An 18,634-nucleotide genomic window follows, 5' to 3' on the forward strand; every position below is an offset into this window, starting at 1 on the left:
TACTTGGTAATCAATTACTTGATTCCGTCAAATGAAGACTTTCAGGCTCGATTCAATCGCCAGTTGACTGAGAAGATGCTGCAAAAGCGCCGATTTGGGAGTATCTGTATGAATTAGAATTGGAACCGTTTCAGGCTAGGGCTGGTGGTAATTTTTTGAAAGTTATTAAATTTTTAATAAAATCGAAAGAAAAATCTCTTGAAGCTTTCTCTCAAAAAAATATAGACCCTAGATGACCCTCTGTAACGGATATTGACAATTTCTGTCAATTAGTTCTTGGAAAAGTAGATATGAGCTTTGTAGCTGATTTGAAAAAATATCTGCCTATTCTAACCAAATCGAATAAAAATATCATTTTTTACGTATAGACAAGATGTATATGGAGATTTTTCTGAATTGAAGGTAATTTTTCAAGCGAAAATAATTTAGATTTTAGAAAAATTAAAATAATAGTTATAAAATTCATTAAAAAATATAAATATATTTTGGACTTTTCTAGTCTTATCTATAGTCTGTCTAAACTGCCATGAGCCCTGAAAGATTAAGCTGATCCTCGCACCCCCACGCGCAGGCACACACGCCCAGCCTACCTGCGCCATTGATATACTATGTATATTACGTAGTATACAGATAGACAGACCGTCCCTTTACTCACAAAAGGAGACTGCGCTTGCCAAATCCTTCAGAGCTCATGCCTATTTGGACAGAGTATAAGTTTTGGAGAAGGATAGTACAAAGTACAGTATATTATATCCCTAAGCCTATTTCTCTCGCGATTCATGCTTTTTGTAATAAAACAAATAATAATTATTTGTTTCTTCTCATTTAAAAAAAATGAATTTTGATTCATATGAGGGACAAAAATTTTGTTGTGACGGAGTAATTTTTGAAGTCTAATTTCACAATTCAAATAGGATCCCCGATGAAACCTTATGTCAAATTATACTTGTGAAAAATATTATATTCAGCTGTTCTCAGAATAATTTTCACCAACTCTGTATAATTAAAAATTGCGGGTTTAAAAAATAAACAGTAAGTTCTTGAACCCAGGGGTCACTAGCTGTATCCACTGACAAGATACGGAGCAGTTCTATTTGTAAGCTGGTTCAGCTGGTCGAATGGGCAGCAATTACCGTTATCTTCCACTCTTTCGCAGACCGCAGCAGTTCAGTGAACAGTAGTGGGTCGTTGCTTGTTGGTGAGTATCACCCCACCACTTGTTGCTATTTTTTCAACTTGAGCAGACTGCATTCACCTTTCAACTTTCAGGTTTCAGTTGTAGTTCAGTTTTAGTTCAGCAGTGTGATGAGAGTGTCATAGTGCCGAATAGTTCATCATAAAGCCAATCGGTGTCTCTTTCTTGCTTTCGGTCAGGTGAAAGAGAGTCCTGTTTTCCATAAAATCAGTATTCTATGTGTATGTGGTCTAATATTGTATTGCTAGAGGACCTTATTGACAGTAGTATCAGCAAATCTGTCATGACAACAATTTTTCAACTCTATTGAACTTCTGATCAACTTTGGATAGCATTAATAAAAGGTGAGAGAATTATATTTTTTTGTTTGCATATTGTTATAATGTTTTCTAATAAAGTGGTATATCAAGACAAATTGAGTGTTCAATCATTATGGAACAATATCGAGCTTCTCTCTGGAGTACAAAAGCATAAAAAAATTATTACGAAAGAAGAAATTATAATAATAGGTATTCAAAGTTCATACAGAAATGTTCTATCTAATCACACTGAATTGAGATTAATTCCTAGAGGAATGCAAAAGTTTCCCTCACAGAGGCCCGGTTGCACAACAGCCGGTTAAATTTTAATCCTGATTAATATCACGTGAGCCAAATCAGAGAAGACCATTTCAAAAAGATGGTTCCACTGGAATTCATCAGGATTAAAAACAACCCGGCTTTTTTGCAACCGGCAGTAAGTACCTGATTGAATGATTACAAAAGCTCGACAGCTGAGTCATAATTTTGACACAGTCCTACACACATGAACTCGCTCACTCACTTCCATCATTAACAGACGACGAAATAATTATAATCAGCTGTTTTTCCAAAGATGGATAATAATTATCCTTTTCATGTCCTTCAGCGAGTTTTCCCAGGGATGAGACCTAGTGCAATCGAATTTTTATAATATAAACCTTCTATGTTCTGAATTTCGTGAGAATCGTTAGAGCCGTTTACGAGATCCGGTGAAATACAAACATCTAAACATATAAATATATAAACAGAAATTGCTCGTTTAATAGTATAGGATACTAGTACCCTGTCTAATATTTTCTGAATTAAACGAAAATATATATAAAAAAGGGTATTAGTAATTATTTTTCATACCGGTAATAATTGTTTTAATAGGCCTATTATAACTTGCTTCTCGTGTGCATGTTTCTTATTTTATCATTTCATTATTTGTTGAAAATATAATGTAGAATATATCAACGAGTTAACAATATATGAATTCCGAGTATGGCTACTGCAGGGTTCCTACCCTCCCCAAAATCAATTACGCACCCCCTCCTGATTACCCCAAATTCCACCACTAAACCCCTCCCATGAATATAGACATCCTCACAAAAAAAGTCGTTTTTCACACTGCTGGCCTTTTTTGGGCCCCCTGAGAATTTCAATTATGGTGGTGGAATAACCTCTACCCCCCACCACCGCTTCACTAACACTAGCAGTATAAAAGGTAACCCCTTCTCTGAATTTTCTTGTCAAGACAGTATGGACACTAAAAAAGATCCAAAAGTTCCAAAAAAGGTCATTATTTATAGTGATTAGAATGTCTACTGACTCCATTTTCCTGGATTTCGGTGTAAAGCTGAATTTTTCACAATTTAGGGGGGGGGGGAGAGATACCTCCTTGAGCTTGTGGTGGGGTGTGCACACCTGACTAAACACATGCTCTTTGAAAAACATTATTTAAAGTATTATCAAATAATCAATGAGTTAATTTATGACAATTTATAATCAATGAGCAACATTTTATCCTCTCTTATCCTTTCATCGTGAATCTTTTCATTTGATAATCTCTATTTAATAAAAACCGATTTTATGAACGGTAACTTGAATCTTTGAACAATGTCATTCATGATCAAGAATAAAAACCACGATGGAACAGTCGTTAATTGAATCTCATAACTGGTTATTGTTTGAAACATTATTTGTTTCCATGTTCAACTCAGCGTAACAAAGTTGACTTAGTTCTAGACCTGTATGCAACTTGGGTCCACATTGCAAGTGGAAAGAAAATATTAATATTTCTACAACCCCTCTACTTCATTTTTGTAGAAAGGTTGCTATATGCAACTTCCATTTGGTTCTAGGCCTGCCTGCAACTTGAGTTTACATTGAAACTGGAACTGGAAATGTAATGAATACTAGACATATATCTCACTGATAATAGCTGCTTTGCTTGAGCCGGTGACAGATCGTTTTCCATCCATCCACAGACTCTGCAGAGCTGCCGAGTTTGATGTGAATACTACTCAAGTACCTTACTAATTTATATAGCCGGAAAAGAGTGCAGCTGCTCTTGAAATGAGTTCACTGTGCAACAATATTACAGAATTATGACGTAATCTCTAGAAATGAAAACAATAACTTTATCAAACAGTTGACCCGTAGCTTCAAGAGCGCGATAAAAACATTGCAAAATATGAACGAGAAAATTACTTGAAATGAACATGTGAGAGAAAATCTTATCTGATCTGATCAAAGCTGTGCTTAGTGAGAGAAGTTGTGTGTATTTTTGGGTTCAAAATTTTATAAAATAACTTGATTAATTCATTATGAAGTGATAATTAAGTGTTATATTTGGATATAGTTTGGTGTTTTAATTTCTCTAAATTCAAAATGTTTAGCTTATATATTTTTGCACGAAAATTGAACTTGAACGTAGAAACATAGAGACATGAACTTTTACAGTAGAAACATAACCCATTTTTTTGGACAGTTTATTAATTTATCAAAATTTGGGAATGGAATACATTTGGGCCAAGCCTGTTGTTCCTTCCTAATCATATGTATATGATTTGCGATTCTGTCCACGAATAAATAAATAAAAGTAAGAATCAAACTAAATCGTCCTCCATGATTCAATTTTTCGAATACATACCAAAGTAGAATTTATGCTACTGAGATAAAATATCAGTTCATGAAAGATGAGAGTGAACTTTGTCAAGCTACAGTCACAAGTAATATTATTGGTATTTATTATATTCCATAATCACAATAACAAATGATTTAATTAATTATTAATGATAAATTAATTATCAATGATTGGGAGAGAATCAACAGGATGAACCCAAAACTGTACTGTTGCTCTCCCTAATTTTAACGACTGCCGCCTGAAAAGCAGTCATTAGGTCATGCCAGAGGCCCTGAAATTGATCAGTTGCGACCTGAAAACTCTGACCCCAGATCTGAGCTAGCTAGGTGACTCGATGTTATTATATATTGTCTATATATTAGGTTGAAATGGAATATTTGAAATTCTGTATCTTTACTTCAATCCACTCAGCAGCTAACTTTGGATTATTGAATTGTTCGTTTAGATTTCGTTCGTTTTCGAAGCTGTTCGATTTGGTTGTTAGTGTGACAGCGTGTTCAATACATTCTGAAAATCCTATTGAAACCAACAAACACGAAACGAGAAAATCCAATTGGCAATTCCATAGCTCAGGAAATTGCTCATTCCAGAATTTGGAACGGAAATCGAGATTAGAGTCTGTGAGGATGCAGACGCTATTATAGAATATCTTCTGATAAATGCATCAAGTGTTTCATGTCGATATCAAAAATATTTCTAACTTGCAGGTAACCCGTGCTCCGCAAGGATCTATTTTAAAACTTGACAGACTGAAAAATTACCTACTGAAATCTTGAAAAACAAAAAATGGGCCTTCAATTACTATTCTCGGTAGAGAATCTATTCACGAAATTTCAAGATAATCATTCCAGTAGTTCAGACATGATGATGCGCCATTTACGAATTTCCTATCCCGTACGTGTATACGCCAATTCTTTCCTTTTTCAGGCCAACAGTATTACTGTTGCGGGTTTCTATACTAATAAAAAACACTTGAGGCCTCATCCAATACATTACTTCACTTTACTTGTTCGTCATATGAAACTGCATCAAGAGAGCAACTCTCTCGCAGTATATGACACGTAAAGTGTAATCTAATATATTATTACATACTAATATCCTCATCTTTTATTAAAGAGGTTGAATGCTCTAGGAACCAGGAACCATAACCTGGATAGGCTGATAATCTGATCATGAATTTGACATACCGTACATTCACGCTAAAAGCTAAATCTGTGTTGGTAGTTAGATATAGATAGATTCGATGGTGCCATGTACATTAAGGGTCGGTTTCCGAGCTCGGGATTTAGCTAAGTCCTAGACTTTAAACAGCTGGAATCAGAAAAGTGGTTTTCCAAAACGGGGCGTAGCCGTAGTCATTGTCATAGTCACGTTTGAATTAAATTTCGAAAAACTAGAAAATTGAACACAAAATAAAGAGAAAATAGTGTAAACTTTCAGCTATTTTGAATCATTTAGGAATGTCTAATTTCGTCAAGGAAAAACGTTTCCAATTATAGAAATGAGAAAATAAAAACTACAACTACTGTTATAAAAGCTGCGACTACGCCCCGTTTTGGAAAGCCAATTTTCTGACTCCAGCTGTTTAAAGTCTAGGACTTAGCTAAATCCCGAGCTCGGAAACAGGCCCTTATCTTCTGCCACGGAAGAAGGAAACCAGTGTGTTCTCTACACCGTGCTTCTGCCCAAGTGTGTCAGGATTGAGGAAGTTAATTAATAGTAAATAATAATAATTAATAAGTAAATTATTACTTATTTTGTATGTGGTATCAGTAACTTAGTATCGAATATTCCAAATCATATTTAATTGTCTCAAAATAATTCACAAAAACAATACATTACTATATATTAGAAAAAAATATATATCAATATTGAATGTTCCAGTTATCTTGTGATCTATTCTTTTTTGAAACGTTCTCCACTTTGTCTAGGTACTAGGCTGAATAACTCTTCATTCACCGTCCCAAGATTCGAGCTAGTATTTAGTTCAAATAAAATAGAATTTGGACGAGATCTTTCACTCTTAATCACGAAGCATTTCCGGGATAGTATTCTTATACCAGCTATTTCAATATTTCTGCTTGCACAATAAGCTCAGCGTATGTAACACTTTGGCATCGAATAAACAATCTATATTGATTAATACGATAAGTACATTATCAAAAATGATAGGGAGAGAAAAAATAAGGTAACCTTGTGCTATTCCTCTCCCAAATTTAGGTAAGGTTACACATAGTCCGAAATAGGTTGAGTCTTTCAGTTGTTCACTTCAAAAAATTGTCAGTCCTTGATTATTTTCACAACGTAGATTTTTAAATTATATTCAATCCTTACTGTAATAAACAATCAACATTTTTTATTCTATGATTATAGGTAACTATTAATAGTATAGGTAACTGGTAACAGTAACTGGTAATTCGCCGGAAACTGACTCCTGTAGGCCTATATTTCCTACACTTTATGTGACAAGAAGGGATGGTTGATAGTTGATATAGATAGTGAGAATAATACAGACATTTAATCAGTACGTGGGAACAGGAAACATTCGACAAACGTAGACTTCTTGGAGAGAACTTGCTCAAATGCCCACCTATATTCTGCCAGGACTTGTTTTATTTGTGCTTTCCTGTTGCTTGAGTTGGATCTGAACTTATCTGAGCGTCAATTCTCATTGAGGTTCGGTTCAAAATCTTGTTCATGATGTAAATCTTATCGATTTGGGAGACTGTTATCACTGTCTATGTGTCTATGTATCTATATACAGTATATATGTATATAAGAGCGGAATGGCACTCACTCACTGACCGACTGACTCACTCACTCACTCGCAGAACTAAAAATCTACCGGACCAAATTTGGTAGGTATGTTCAGTTGGCCCTTCATAGGCGCACTAAGAACGGATTTGGAAAAATTTCCAAAATCTGCGTTTTTTAGCGTTTTCTCAGCTTTATCGAGAACAAATGAACAGAAAATGTTCAAATTTAGTACAAAAGCTCAGCTAGGGTGTAATAATGTTGTGTTAGGAGAAATTTGCAATAACGTCAAAGATACGCCAAAATTAGCGTTTTTCCAGCGTTTTTTCGCTTTCTCAGCTTTATCGAGAACAAATGAACAGAAAATGTTCAAATCTACTACAGAAGCTCAGCTGGGGTGTAATAATGTTGTGTTAGAAGGAACTTGAAATAGCGCCAAAGATACGCCCATAATTAGCGGTTTTTTTTTGGCGTTTTCTCAGTTCTTTCATCAAGTAATAGACAGAAAATGTTCAAATTTGGTACAGAGGTTTAGCTTGGGTCTAAAAATTTCGTGATGAGGTGACTTTAATATTTCATCAAAGATACGCCCAAAATCAGCGTTTTTCCAACATTTTTCTCAGCTTTTCTGCGTTTTCTCACCTTTCTCACCGTTTTCTCATCGAGCGAGGAAGTAGTTTGACTTTCTGATGTAATGAAGCATGCTCAAATTAAAAATGCAGGCGAGGGAAGCGAGCCCGCTGATTTCATTTTTGGACGATCCAGTCGGGGGTCCAGGGGGCGGAGCCTTCTGGCTAAACGGATATGGCGAGCAGAGCGAGCCTGACGGCTAGTAACAATATATTTCTTACATAAATTTGCCTTATATACTTAAAACATTGAATTCTTTAAAATAATCATCAGTAGGAGTGTGTACACGTTTTCTTATTGCGCTTTTAATAATAGATTTCTGTACAATTTCCAAGGGTTGTAGTACTGTAATGTTTTATAGGCTCCCCCATAAGCTAAAATTCCCACTTCGATAAGTGACTGAACATAGGCAAAATAGAGACTTAATTAGAACTGAACAGAACCACTTGTCAGCTTATAAATTGATTCACTAATTTCATTGCAGCTTGAGTAGCATCCATCTAAGTCAGTTTTCACTTAAAGTGAGGCCCAGGTGATAATGACAGTATTCGATTAACATTGGTGTTGCTATCTTTGTCTATCATTCAACAAAGTAGATAGCTCTACCTCCGCAACGGTGCCAGGTCTGATTCAAGAATGTAGAAATATAATTAATTAACAAAATATTCAGTCTTAATTATAATTATTCATTTATTTAATCATTGGAAAATATTTTTCTTGACGAGTAAAATATTAGTGATTGTTTTAAACATGAATGAAAAGTGAATCAGACTAGCCGTCAGATTCGCTTCGCTCGCCATATCCGTCTAGCCAGGGGGCTCAGCCCCCTGGACCCCTAACTGGATCTTCCAAAAATGAGATCAGCGGCTCGCTTCGCTCGCCTGCATTTTTAATTTGAGCATGCTTCATTCCATCAGAAAGTCAAAGTACTGGGAAAACGCAGAAAATCTTAGAAAAACGCTGATTTTGGGCGTATCTTTAATGAAATATTAAAGTCACCTCATCACTAAATTTTTAGACCTTAGCTAAACCTCTGTACCAAATTTGAACATTTACTGTCTATTACTTGATGAAAGACCAGAGAAAACGCAAAAAACCGCCAACTTTGGGCGTATATCTGGCGTTATTTCAAATTCCTTCTAACACAACATTATTACACCCCAGCTGAGCTTCTGCAGTAAATTTGAACATTTTCTGTTCATTTGTTCTCGATAAAGCTGAGAAAGCGCAAAAAAACGCTGGGAAACGCAGATTTTGGGCGTATCTTTGGCGTTATTTCAAATTCCTTCTATCACAAAATTATGACACCCTAGCTGAGTTTCTGTACTAGATTTGAACAATTTCTGTTCATTTGTTCTCGATAAAGCCGAGAAAACGCTGAAAAAACGCAGATTTTGGGCGTATCTTTGGACATTTTTCCAAATCCGTTGTTAGTGCGCTTCTAAAGGGCCAACTGAACATACCTACCAAATTTGAACGTTTTTGGTCCGGTAGATTTTTAGTTCTGCGAGTGAGTAAATGAGTGAGTCAGTCAGTGAGTGAGTGCCATTTCGCTTTTATATATATATAATATATATACTGGTATCAGGCTATCCTCTATAGAAGGCAGAGAATCAGCAACGCTGATCGACTATAGTGAGCTCCACTTCCATTATAACGTAGACCTTACTATAGCTTACATCTCAGCCATTTTTCATTAGAAAGAAAATATGATATCAGATTTGAGCCACACCTGTTTTATAGGACAGGTGCGTGGGTTAAACCAGAATATTACAAAGAAGCTTCACTGCAGATTTAGCTGCAATATAGAGGCAATATAATAGGTTATCTGACTTGCGACAGAGATGACGGAAATAATATAGTTTTCTTTACTCTAAGCTTGTGACTGGCTGAAGCTGTGAGGCTGTGATACATCCTCAATTTGCAGCGGAAACCGACCGTGTAAACTGTGGGTCGCCTGGGCTGTTGCCAGACTTACTCATACTGAAATCACTGACGGCAACAAGCAAATTAGATGATAAATCATCCCTTATAAGTTATAAAGTGTGTGGATGTCTCGTAATTCGTTCAAATGTTCAATGCAACTGAACTTAAAGACAATTGTTTCATGGTTAAGTCAACAAAGTAGACGTAAATAACAGCTTACATCTTCGGCCAGGTAACAATGTGATAGCAATCTCAAGGACAAAGTTGTTGACAGTAAGAAGTACAGTATAATCATCTGTAATAGTGAGCCGATTTGGAATCTATTATTATCCCATTCAATGAATTCTGTAGTGCCAATTAGTGCCCTCAAGCTTTGAAGTTACATCCTCAGAATACTTGAACGAATATTTTTGTGAAAGAAATGTCACAGTTTCAGAAGTCATCTGCTATAGTGAGGTCCACGTAGTGGAGGATACAGCGCTAACGATTCTCTGCCTTGCTACTGCCTCCTATAGAAGATAGCTGATACCATCTGATGTATAGTGATGTCCAAGTTATAATGGGAAAAGAGATAAATGGGAGAACAACGTTGCCGATCCTCAGTCTTGTCAATGCCTTCCATAGACGGTAGCTGATACAAGTTTATTAATGTAATATTAACTGTGTAATCTCGTTTGAAATAATTTATTATATTTTATTAAGCAAGAAATGATATTTTTCAATAAATTCATGATGAATTTTCATAATTGAGATGGAAAATTCTGTTAATTAATTATTAATTCTACATTGTTGAAAGATGATCTGGCAACAGAGCAAAGCGAGAAAGAGATAGCGCTATCCGCTTTGTTGAATGATAGACAAGGATAGCAATAACATTGCTAATCAAACACTGTCATTAACGTGGACCTCACTATATAGGAATATTAGATTGTTCATTATTGTTTGAAATAATCAATTATATTTCATTCATCCAGAAGAAATTAATATTTTTCAATCATTTCATAATAATTATGTTCATGATTTAGATTATAATTTTGTTGATCAAATTTCAACATTGTTGAAAAACGATCTGGCAACGTTGTTGTGCTGGAAAAGGATAGCGCTATCTGTTTCGTCGAATGATAGACAAGGATAATAACACCAATTTTAATCAAATACTGCCATTACAACGTGGACCTTTTAGAATCCTACTTGTAATGACACTCAAATTCGATATTATCATTATTCGGTATTTTACATAGTATTTATTCTTTTGATTGATTGATTGATTGATTCTTTTAATTATCATTATTCGGTATTTTACATAGTATTTATTCTTTTGATTGATTGATTGATTGATTCTTTTAATTATCATTATTCGGTATTTTACATAGTATTTATTCTTTTGATTGATTGATTGATTCTTTTATTGATTCATCATGAAAATTATAAAGAGAGGAAATATATAAGCAAATATTCTAATTAATTATTATAAAAAATAATCCGTTTCAGTTGGTTTTAGTCATATTTTCTGTGATGAGCAAAGCAGAGTCGCAGAATGACGAGATAAGGTTCTGGGAGAGCTCTCAAGTAATCAGTATCAGTATTAATAATTATCTATCTCTTCGATTAAAGATAAGGATAAAGTATGAAGGATAAAATGAATCCAACAAATAATGTTATCAGTATGACAATGACTTAAAAACTGGAAAACGATAAATTTCAGAATCAAAATGTTTCCATCGAATGATTACAAAACTCATTCCATGATTTGAATATTGGAAGCATGTGTAGTTAAAATTCATCAAAAATGTATTAATCGTGAATACAAAATGAAGCTACTTCCTGGCTTTGCAATAATGTATTACGTCATAATGGTGAGCATTAAGAGACCACGCTTATTTTGTCGGGTTTTTGTCCGAGAAATACGAAAGTTTGGTTTCATTGTGCATGGCGTTGTGGTTAAAAGAGAGACAAAAACAATAAATGCTTTTTCCTAGCCTTTTATGATCCTTGATGGGATATTATTCAACAGGATTGTTCATGCAACTGTGGAAAATTGATGAAGAACTACCTCGATGTGCAAGAGGGGGACAATTTTAAACCTTTCAACACCACATTTACAAGATTTAGAATGCGCTGGTACCGTAGTCTATTATTCTATTTTAGGCCATAGGCCTACACAGTTTTTTCTCTCTCTCTATCAAAGTATCGACTTCCTGTTATGGTTGACACAAATTACTTGTACAAAAACGTCTAGAAGACTGAATAGATAACCCATGAATGGATAGATATTCCTGATATTATAGAGATACCTTAATATTGCGTGATATTAAAACGTTATATTATTTTTTTAATGTAAGATAAGAACATTATTTATCCTAGGGGTCTATTGTTTTAGGTTCCACTCATCCCACAACATTATATTAAATATTCGTTAAATTTTATCACATGACATCACATTGACTCACATGAGATGAATTTTACTTTTAACTCATATCGTAATCATACAATAAAATTGTGAGCTATATATTACTTTTTGCAATGTCAGACTGAAATTCTTTTACACTGGTGATTTTTAATTGTAATTCACTACATTTTTGTTTCTCATGCACTTTCAATTTTATCCCGTTTTAACGCGAAAAAGGTCGTAGGAGTGAGTCATTCTATTATTTTGGCCTACGAACCTGATCTGAAGAACTGTTCCAAGAATATGATTCAGAATATTTGAAGTCGATTACTCAAAGTGCTTGTCAGTTATCTTGAAACATACTTGAGGAAATCAGAAATCAAGTCTTGACTAGAATCATGGTTCCTCTCCAGGTCTGCAACATTGCCAGATCGTTTTGTAACAATGTACAAATATAATCAAATAGAGAATCTATTATTTGATCATTGCATAATATATTCTTTTCGAAAATATGATTTATTTTATCAAACAAGAATGAACACTTAATATTACATCAGATAGGCTATACCGGTCCCAGCTATCCTCTATAGAAGACAGTAGCAAGGCGTAGAATCGGCAAAGCTGTTCTCTTATCGCTCTCCACTGCCATTATAACGTGGACCTCTCTGTAGTAGGCTACTGTAATTTAATATGAGTTCATATTATTATAACATCCTGCATAGAAACTTTTCTGGACTGGAAAGTGGACTCAAATTAATTCAAGTGGATAGCATAACCTATAATTTTTATTCATTCATAAGTCTACCTTCATTGTATTATCATTTATCCCATCATCATCACCTAGGTTAAAAATACTAGAAAGTCGCCTTTGTAAAATAATAAAAACAATCGTCAACCAGCTGCGTTTACACCAAAGTTGTTAACAAAATGTTTATTTTTCCGTCCCTATTTTTCCAATCTATTAGATTGAACGAAACTTGACAAACACATATGTTCATCATGTGTATGATAAGTTATGTTCAATCTAATAGGATCTTTAAGGAGGGAGAAATAAACATTTTGTTAATAGCTTAATAATAATAAATTCTATTAGATTGAACATAACTTATCATGCACATGATGAACATTATGTGTTTGTCAAGTTTCGTTCAATCTAATAAAATCTATGAGGATTAAGCTATTAACATTTTGTTAATAACTTTGGTGTAAACCCAGCTTAAGTACCGTTACTCCATGTTTCATGCATTTTGTTTATTTGGCAAATAAAAATTATTCATTACTCATTTAAACAAATTGTTATATTAATAAGTCATATCAATTATTATGATTGATATCAACACATATTCATCAATTTGTCTGTCAATTTCTCCTCCAATTCTCCTTAGAGTATCATTTCTTAGTTTCGAACGGAGCTCACTATAATGATATCAACACAAATTCGATTTATTATTTGTCTGTCAACTCTCTCTCCAATAATTCTTCTCAGAATGTCTTTCTGTAATATCTTTTACTTTTTCTTGTGAAGTCCTATGACGCAAGACGCTGTAGAAGAAAATATCGATCGTAATATTTCGATTTTCAGAAGAAATAACATTCGAATCTTGGATTTAGGAGAATCGTGATTCCACTGTGGTCATTATCATGTGGTAGTTGTGAAGCAGTGGAGGATGAGACGGGATTGCGTATCCCGAATTATAAATACACAGCACACTACACACACACACACACACACACACACACACACACACACACACACACACACACACACACACACAACACACACACACACACACACACACACACACACACACACACAAGCTGAGAATTTAACCTACTTGTTGTAACGCAGCATCCTTCCAGTCACGATGTTGCAGCTAGCGTGCGTTATCCTCATGTCTTGAGAGTGCAGCCAATCAAGATTCCTGCTTTAGGCCCCGCACTAACTCTCAACAAGATGTGTTTTGCACAATAATTATGAAAGACCGACGTTACGTTAGCCTCAACCTGACTTGCTAAATAAATTATCTCTCCCAGCTACACATGATCGCTCGACCGGACTCTGTGGAAGGTTCTTGAACTTGGAGAACTCCGCTTACCATCGCAAAATAGACCAGAACAGAACTTGATTATTCTACGAAATATCAGAGAAAAATTCTATAGGATTCAGATGGAAATTACTGAGATATTGCAATTATTCAAATGCTAATAAATTAATTATCCTATTATACGAGCAATCTCTATATATATTCATATGGTTATGTGGTTAACTGGTTATGTGGTAATATGGGTATATATTTATGTTCAACGGATCTCGAAAACGGCTCTAACGATTTTTACGAAATTTGGAACATAGTAGGTTTATGATATAAAGATTCAATTGCACTGGGTCTCATCCTTGGGGAAACTTGCTAAACGACATTAAAAGGATAATTCATCCTTGGCTGAAACAGCTGTGGATAGTAAAAAAGTGAGTGAGCGAGTGAGTATGTGAAAAATCGAAATATAGCAACCCCGAGATTCATGTGACCACGTATAGCCAGCTGTGAAATATAAACAAGATCATTTTAGAGAATTGTGTTCTGTTTATCAATAAATAAAAAGAACGAGCGAAGCTCGGTGCCCCGATATTTACAAATTATTAGACTATTCATAAAATATTACAATTTTAATTTCCTCTTGAAAAAGCATTTTCCCTATCTCAACTGTGTTCCAATATGGAAGAATCAATCATTTTAAAATGGTGTGTTCTGGTTCATATAGGATAGATCAAAATAAACCAGATATTGTATCATTCAGTGAACAAAGCATGTCACGTTCCGGGATAAAAATTCAACTCATGCATGAGCATCTTACATACGGCATTTTCCCCCTTAGATAATCGAGAAGAAAGCCACTCTTCATAATGTGATTGTTAATGGAGAAAGAGCAACTGATATGCACGAATGACCACAACAATTTCTAAGAGAAAAAATAACTGGAAGAAGGGGAAATAACTTGGTACGAGAAGCTATCAACAGCAAGAATAATAGTGCGTGAAAGTTCGCATCAAGAAAAATATCATCTCATGTTGAAAGTAAATGTCTCTAGCAACGGTCAGCTCTCGAGGAAGTGATGAATGACCAAATGACAATCACCGGGAATTCTTCAGTTTGCATGAGGAAGGAGTTCAATTTATTTGCTGCATTTTGAAGAATCGTTATGTAACTCCTCAAGCTAGATGACAAGTACTTTTTGAAGTTTGTGAAACTTGAGGAATTTGGGTCAAGTAATCTGCTCCTGATGATTAACATTTCTCTCAAGCAAATTTCATGTGTATAATAATCACTCTCATTTATTCATTCATTCAACTTTCAACGGTACACGCCACTTTCACAAAAAATATATATTCAATGGAAGAGCACATGCAATAATATGAATACAATATTCTTAGTCTTTATCCTATTCAGGAGTCAACGAATACTCTCATTTTGCAGAAGAGTATTCTCAGTGTGCAGGAGTAGCATAATGTTATATTCTGTTCATTCTTAGTGTTGCATGCTGTTATGGAATAGATCAAATAAATTGGTGAATCAAATTAAAATATGGGTAATAATAAGTTACTGAAAGAAGACAAAAACCATCTAGGTGTTTTTAAAAAAGAAAAGTCTAGTTAAGAAGGAGTGGATTGAGAAGAACCAGTTCAGAGCTCTAGGCATTGATAAAAGACCGAAATATTGTAAAATTTATAAAGGCGCAGCGGCTTACGTGTAATGGATATGTTTTTAGAGTGAATGAGAACAGAATGCCTAAGATAATATTCAAGGAGAGGCTACATTCAAGAAGGGATAGAGGGTGACCGAGTATAAGGTGGGAGGATGAGGGAAGAGACAATCTCCAAAAAATGGGATGTAGAGGAAGGAGACAAATGACTGAGGACCGAGAAATGTGGAGAGCTGTAGTGGAGGCGGCCAAAGCTCATATTGGGTTGTGGTGCTGAAGAAGGAGGATAATAAGTTACTGAAATAGTAGGGAAGAACAAGCGATTACAGTGATTCTGATTGAAAATATTGTCCGGATTCATCAAGAAACCGATAGATGGAAGATGGAGTGATGTCTACCTGTATAAATGAGGAATATTCCTGATATATTCTTCTTTATTGAATGAAAAAGACTGAGTTTTTTCTTAGTGATTTCTTAGTCTTTTTCATTCAATATGAATAATTACCACAATATCAACTTCTCAACTACACAAAAAGTATTCTTCTTTATTTTGTTCATCCAGCAGTTCAGCGATAGAGAGAAGATTGCTGATAAATATTATTCGTTGTCTTAGCTCATAGATAATAGATAACAAGCATCATTTTTTGTCCATGGTTCAGTGTAAAGTTGGAAGGCCAAGAGAAAGCAAGCAATGTAAAATTCAACAATCATTGGATAACTCGTGATAGTTTGAATTTCTGTTACCTTACTCCCATTGGCTCTCGCCATGGCAACAAAATCGCAGCCCTCTCATTGGATGGCTTTTGATTGGCTGACCTTTCTGTTACTCCACTCCTATTGGCTGTCGTTCTGACAACAAAAATGGCTGACCTCTGAAAACTAGTAATTGTTTGAATTGAATGGCTTTTGATTGGCTGACCTTTCTGTTACTCCACTCCTGTTGGCTGTCGTCCTGACAACAAAATGGTGGACCCCTGAAAACTAGTAACTGTTTCAATTGATTGCTGTTGCTATAATCTCGAAGAGATTAGTTTCCAATCTTGTATTTTTCTTTGCCCTTATTGTTGAAGACGTTTTCGTTTGAATAGGCTCAAATACACACATTATGAAATGAATAAATAATTTTCTGACAAACAATTGGATAGCTTGGTTGAATTTTCTGTAACTCATCATTTATTGGCATATTTGTCATATTACTAGAACTTGTACACGTGACATTCTAACCTTACTGTGTCATCATCTATAAATTTGGAAGAAAAATAGCACAAGGACTACCTTATTATTTTATCTACCAATGTTATTACATCTGTGTCATTTATATCTTAAATAGATAATGTCTGTACTTCTCAAACTGATACATCTTGGCTCTTTGAATTTTTTCTCCAGTCCTACAGGATTTTAACATGATAACCTAATAACTGCTCTCTCATTGGATAGCTTGAAAATGGTTTAATTTTCTGATGCTGCTTATATTAAAACGAGAAGCTCACTATAAAAATATTGTTCGTATAACATTTATGTTTATATATTCCCATTACATTAAAATATTGTTCGTATAACATTTATGTTTATATATTCCCATTACATTAATGTTATTTAACATGATAACGAAATCACTGTCTCTCATTGAATAGCTTGAAAATGGTTTACTTTTCTGATGCTACTTGTATTAAAACGTTAAGCTGTAATAATATTGTCCTTATAATATTTATGTTTCTATATTTCCAGTATACTACATTAATGAAATTCAACATGATAACGAAATCACTGTCTCTCATTGGATAGCTTGAAAATGGTTTAATTTTCTGATGCTACGTGTATTAAAACATGAAGCTCACTATAATAATATTGTCTTTTTAGTATTCATGTTTCTATATTTCTGGTTTATTACATTAATGTTATCCTTCTCACAAGGCAGCAGGTGAATAATTGAACCGTAGACAAAATATAGCATAAGTAGATACTATCCCACGGTTTGGGTTGTTTATGCTACAAATTTCAAGCTGATTTCTTGTTCTCAAGCCGACTTCTGTCTATTATATTGTTTTAGCCGGGTGAGAGTGCAGGAACAGCACATTATGAGAGACTTCCAGCGTCACATAGCTTCACGAAAAATAACTACTAGGACTATCGGCTTGAGTTAACATTGAAACTTGGAACATAAACGCCCTTTACCATGGAATATCTTCTTATGCCATAGTTTCTCTATTATTAAACCGTCAAATGCCAATCGGGGAGAATTAGTCGGTAAGGGAAAGTGTGAATGTAGCTGCCAATGCAGCGTTTAAGGCTTTTTATAGCTCATTCCACGATTTGTCGGTACACGCTCCAGTTATCTTACGAGATAGGATTCTGTTGGATCCGAGCTGTGGCCAGGAAACGTTCAGAACAGTTGAGGTGGACGGGTTTTTCTTCATTTGTCAGGTCTGAGATCCAATTTCATGCCGTTTTGTGTTAGAGGAAACTGATAAGACTCTATGGTCTGGTGGAGTGGTCTGGACTCAACACAATGTTAAGTACGGTAGAGGACTTGTTCAAGTCGTCAAATATAACCATAGAGGGATGCGCATCTAGATGCCTTCTCCGTGTCTCCTCTATGGTGCGAGTTCGAGCTCGAACTCTGATCACTAGAATTCAAATAAATATAATTTGGTTTTGCCGGTTACTAAATTTAACCATGGAGAAGAACAGAGATGGCCTCTAGAACTCTCACCACTAGAATTCAAATAAATTAAGAGGAATCCAATCTATTTTCCAACCGATAATCATGAGAATAGTACCAAATTATTCCGAAAGATTTCAAGTTTGTATGTTTGTGTGTGTGCATGTGTGAATGTGTGTGCGTGCGAATGTGTGCAAGAATGATTATAAATTGACATATTGATTTATTTCAATATATCATATTCAATTATTATTATATTCTTCATGATATAATATTTAAATTTGAATATTAATATTCTATTATATTTATATTCAAGTGTCACATATTAGAAATTAGGAAACAATATTGTATTTGCTTTTTGGGATGTATTTTATTGGTTATTGATTTTTTGAATAAATTTAATTTGGACATCTTGCGCCTTACCTCAGAGAGAAACAAACTTACCATAGAG

At 34.7% G+C, this 18,634-nt stretch overlaps 1 protein-coding gene across 2 annotated transcripts in view; it reads left to right on the forward strand.

Moving 5' to 3' along the window:
* The first annotated feature begins 1,144 nt into the window (after window positions 1-1,144).
* LOC111046132 overlaps window positions 1,145-18,634 on the forward strand; it is an 89,540-nt gene continuing 72,050 nt past the window's right edge. The window contains exon 1 of one of the 2 annotated variants that reach the window (XM_039420773.1): window positions 1,145-1,198. The gene's annotated coding sequence lies outside the window, so the exon portion shown is untranslated. Of the gene's footprint in view, window positions 1,540-18,634 lie in introns of both variants that reach the window. The other variant, XM_039420772.1, reaches the window with a different exon arrangement.

This window comes from Nilaparvata lugens, chromosome 2 (genome assembly GCF_014356525.2).
Source record: "Nilaparvata lugens isolate BPH chromosome 2, ASM1435652v1, whole genome shotgun sequence".
Taxonomy (NCBI): domain Eukaryota; kingdom Metazoa; phylum Arthropoda; class Insecta; order Hemiptera; family Delphacidae; genus Nilaparvata; species Nilaparvata lugens.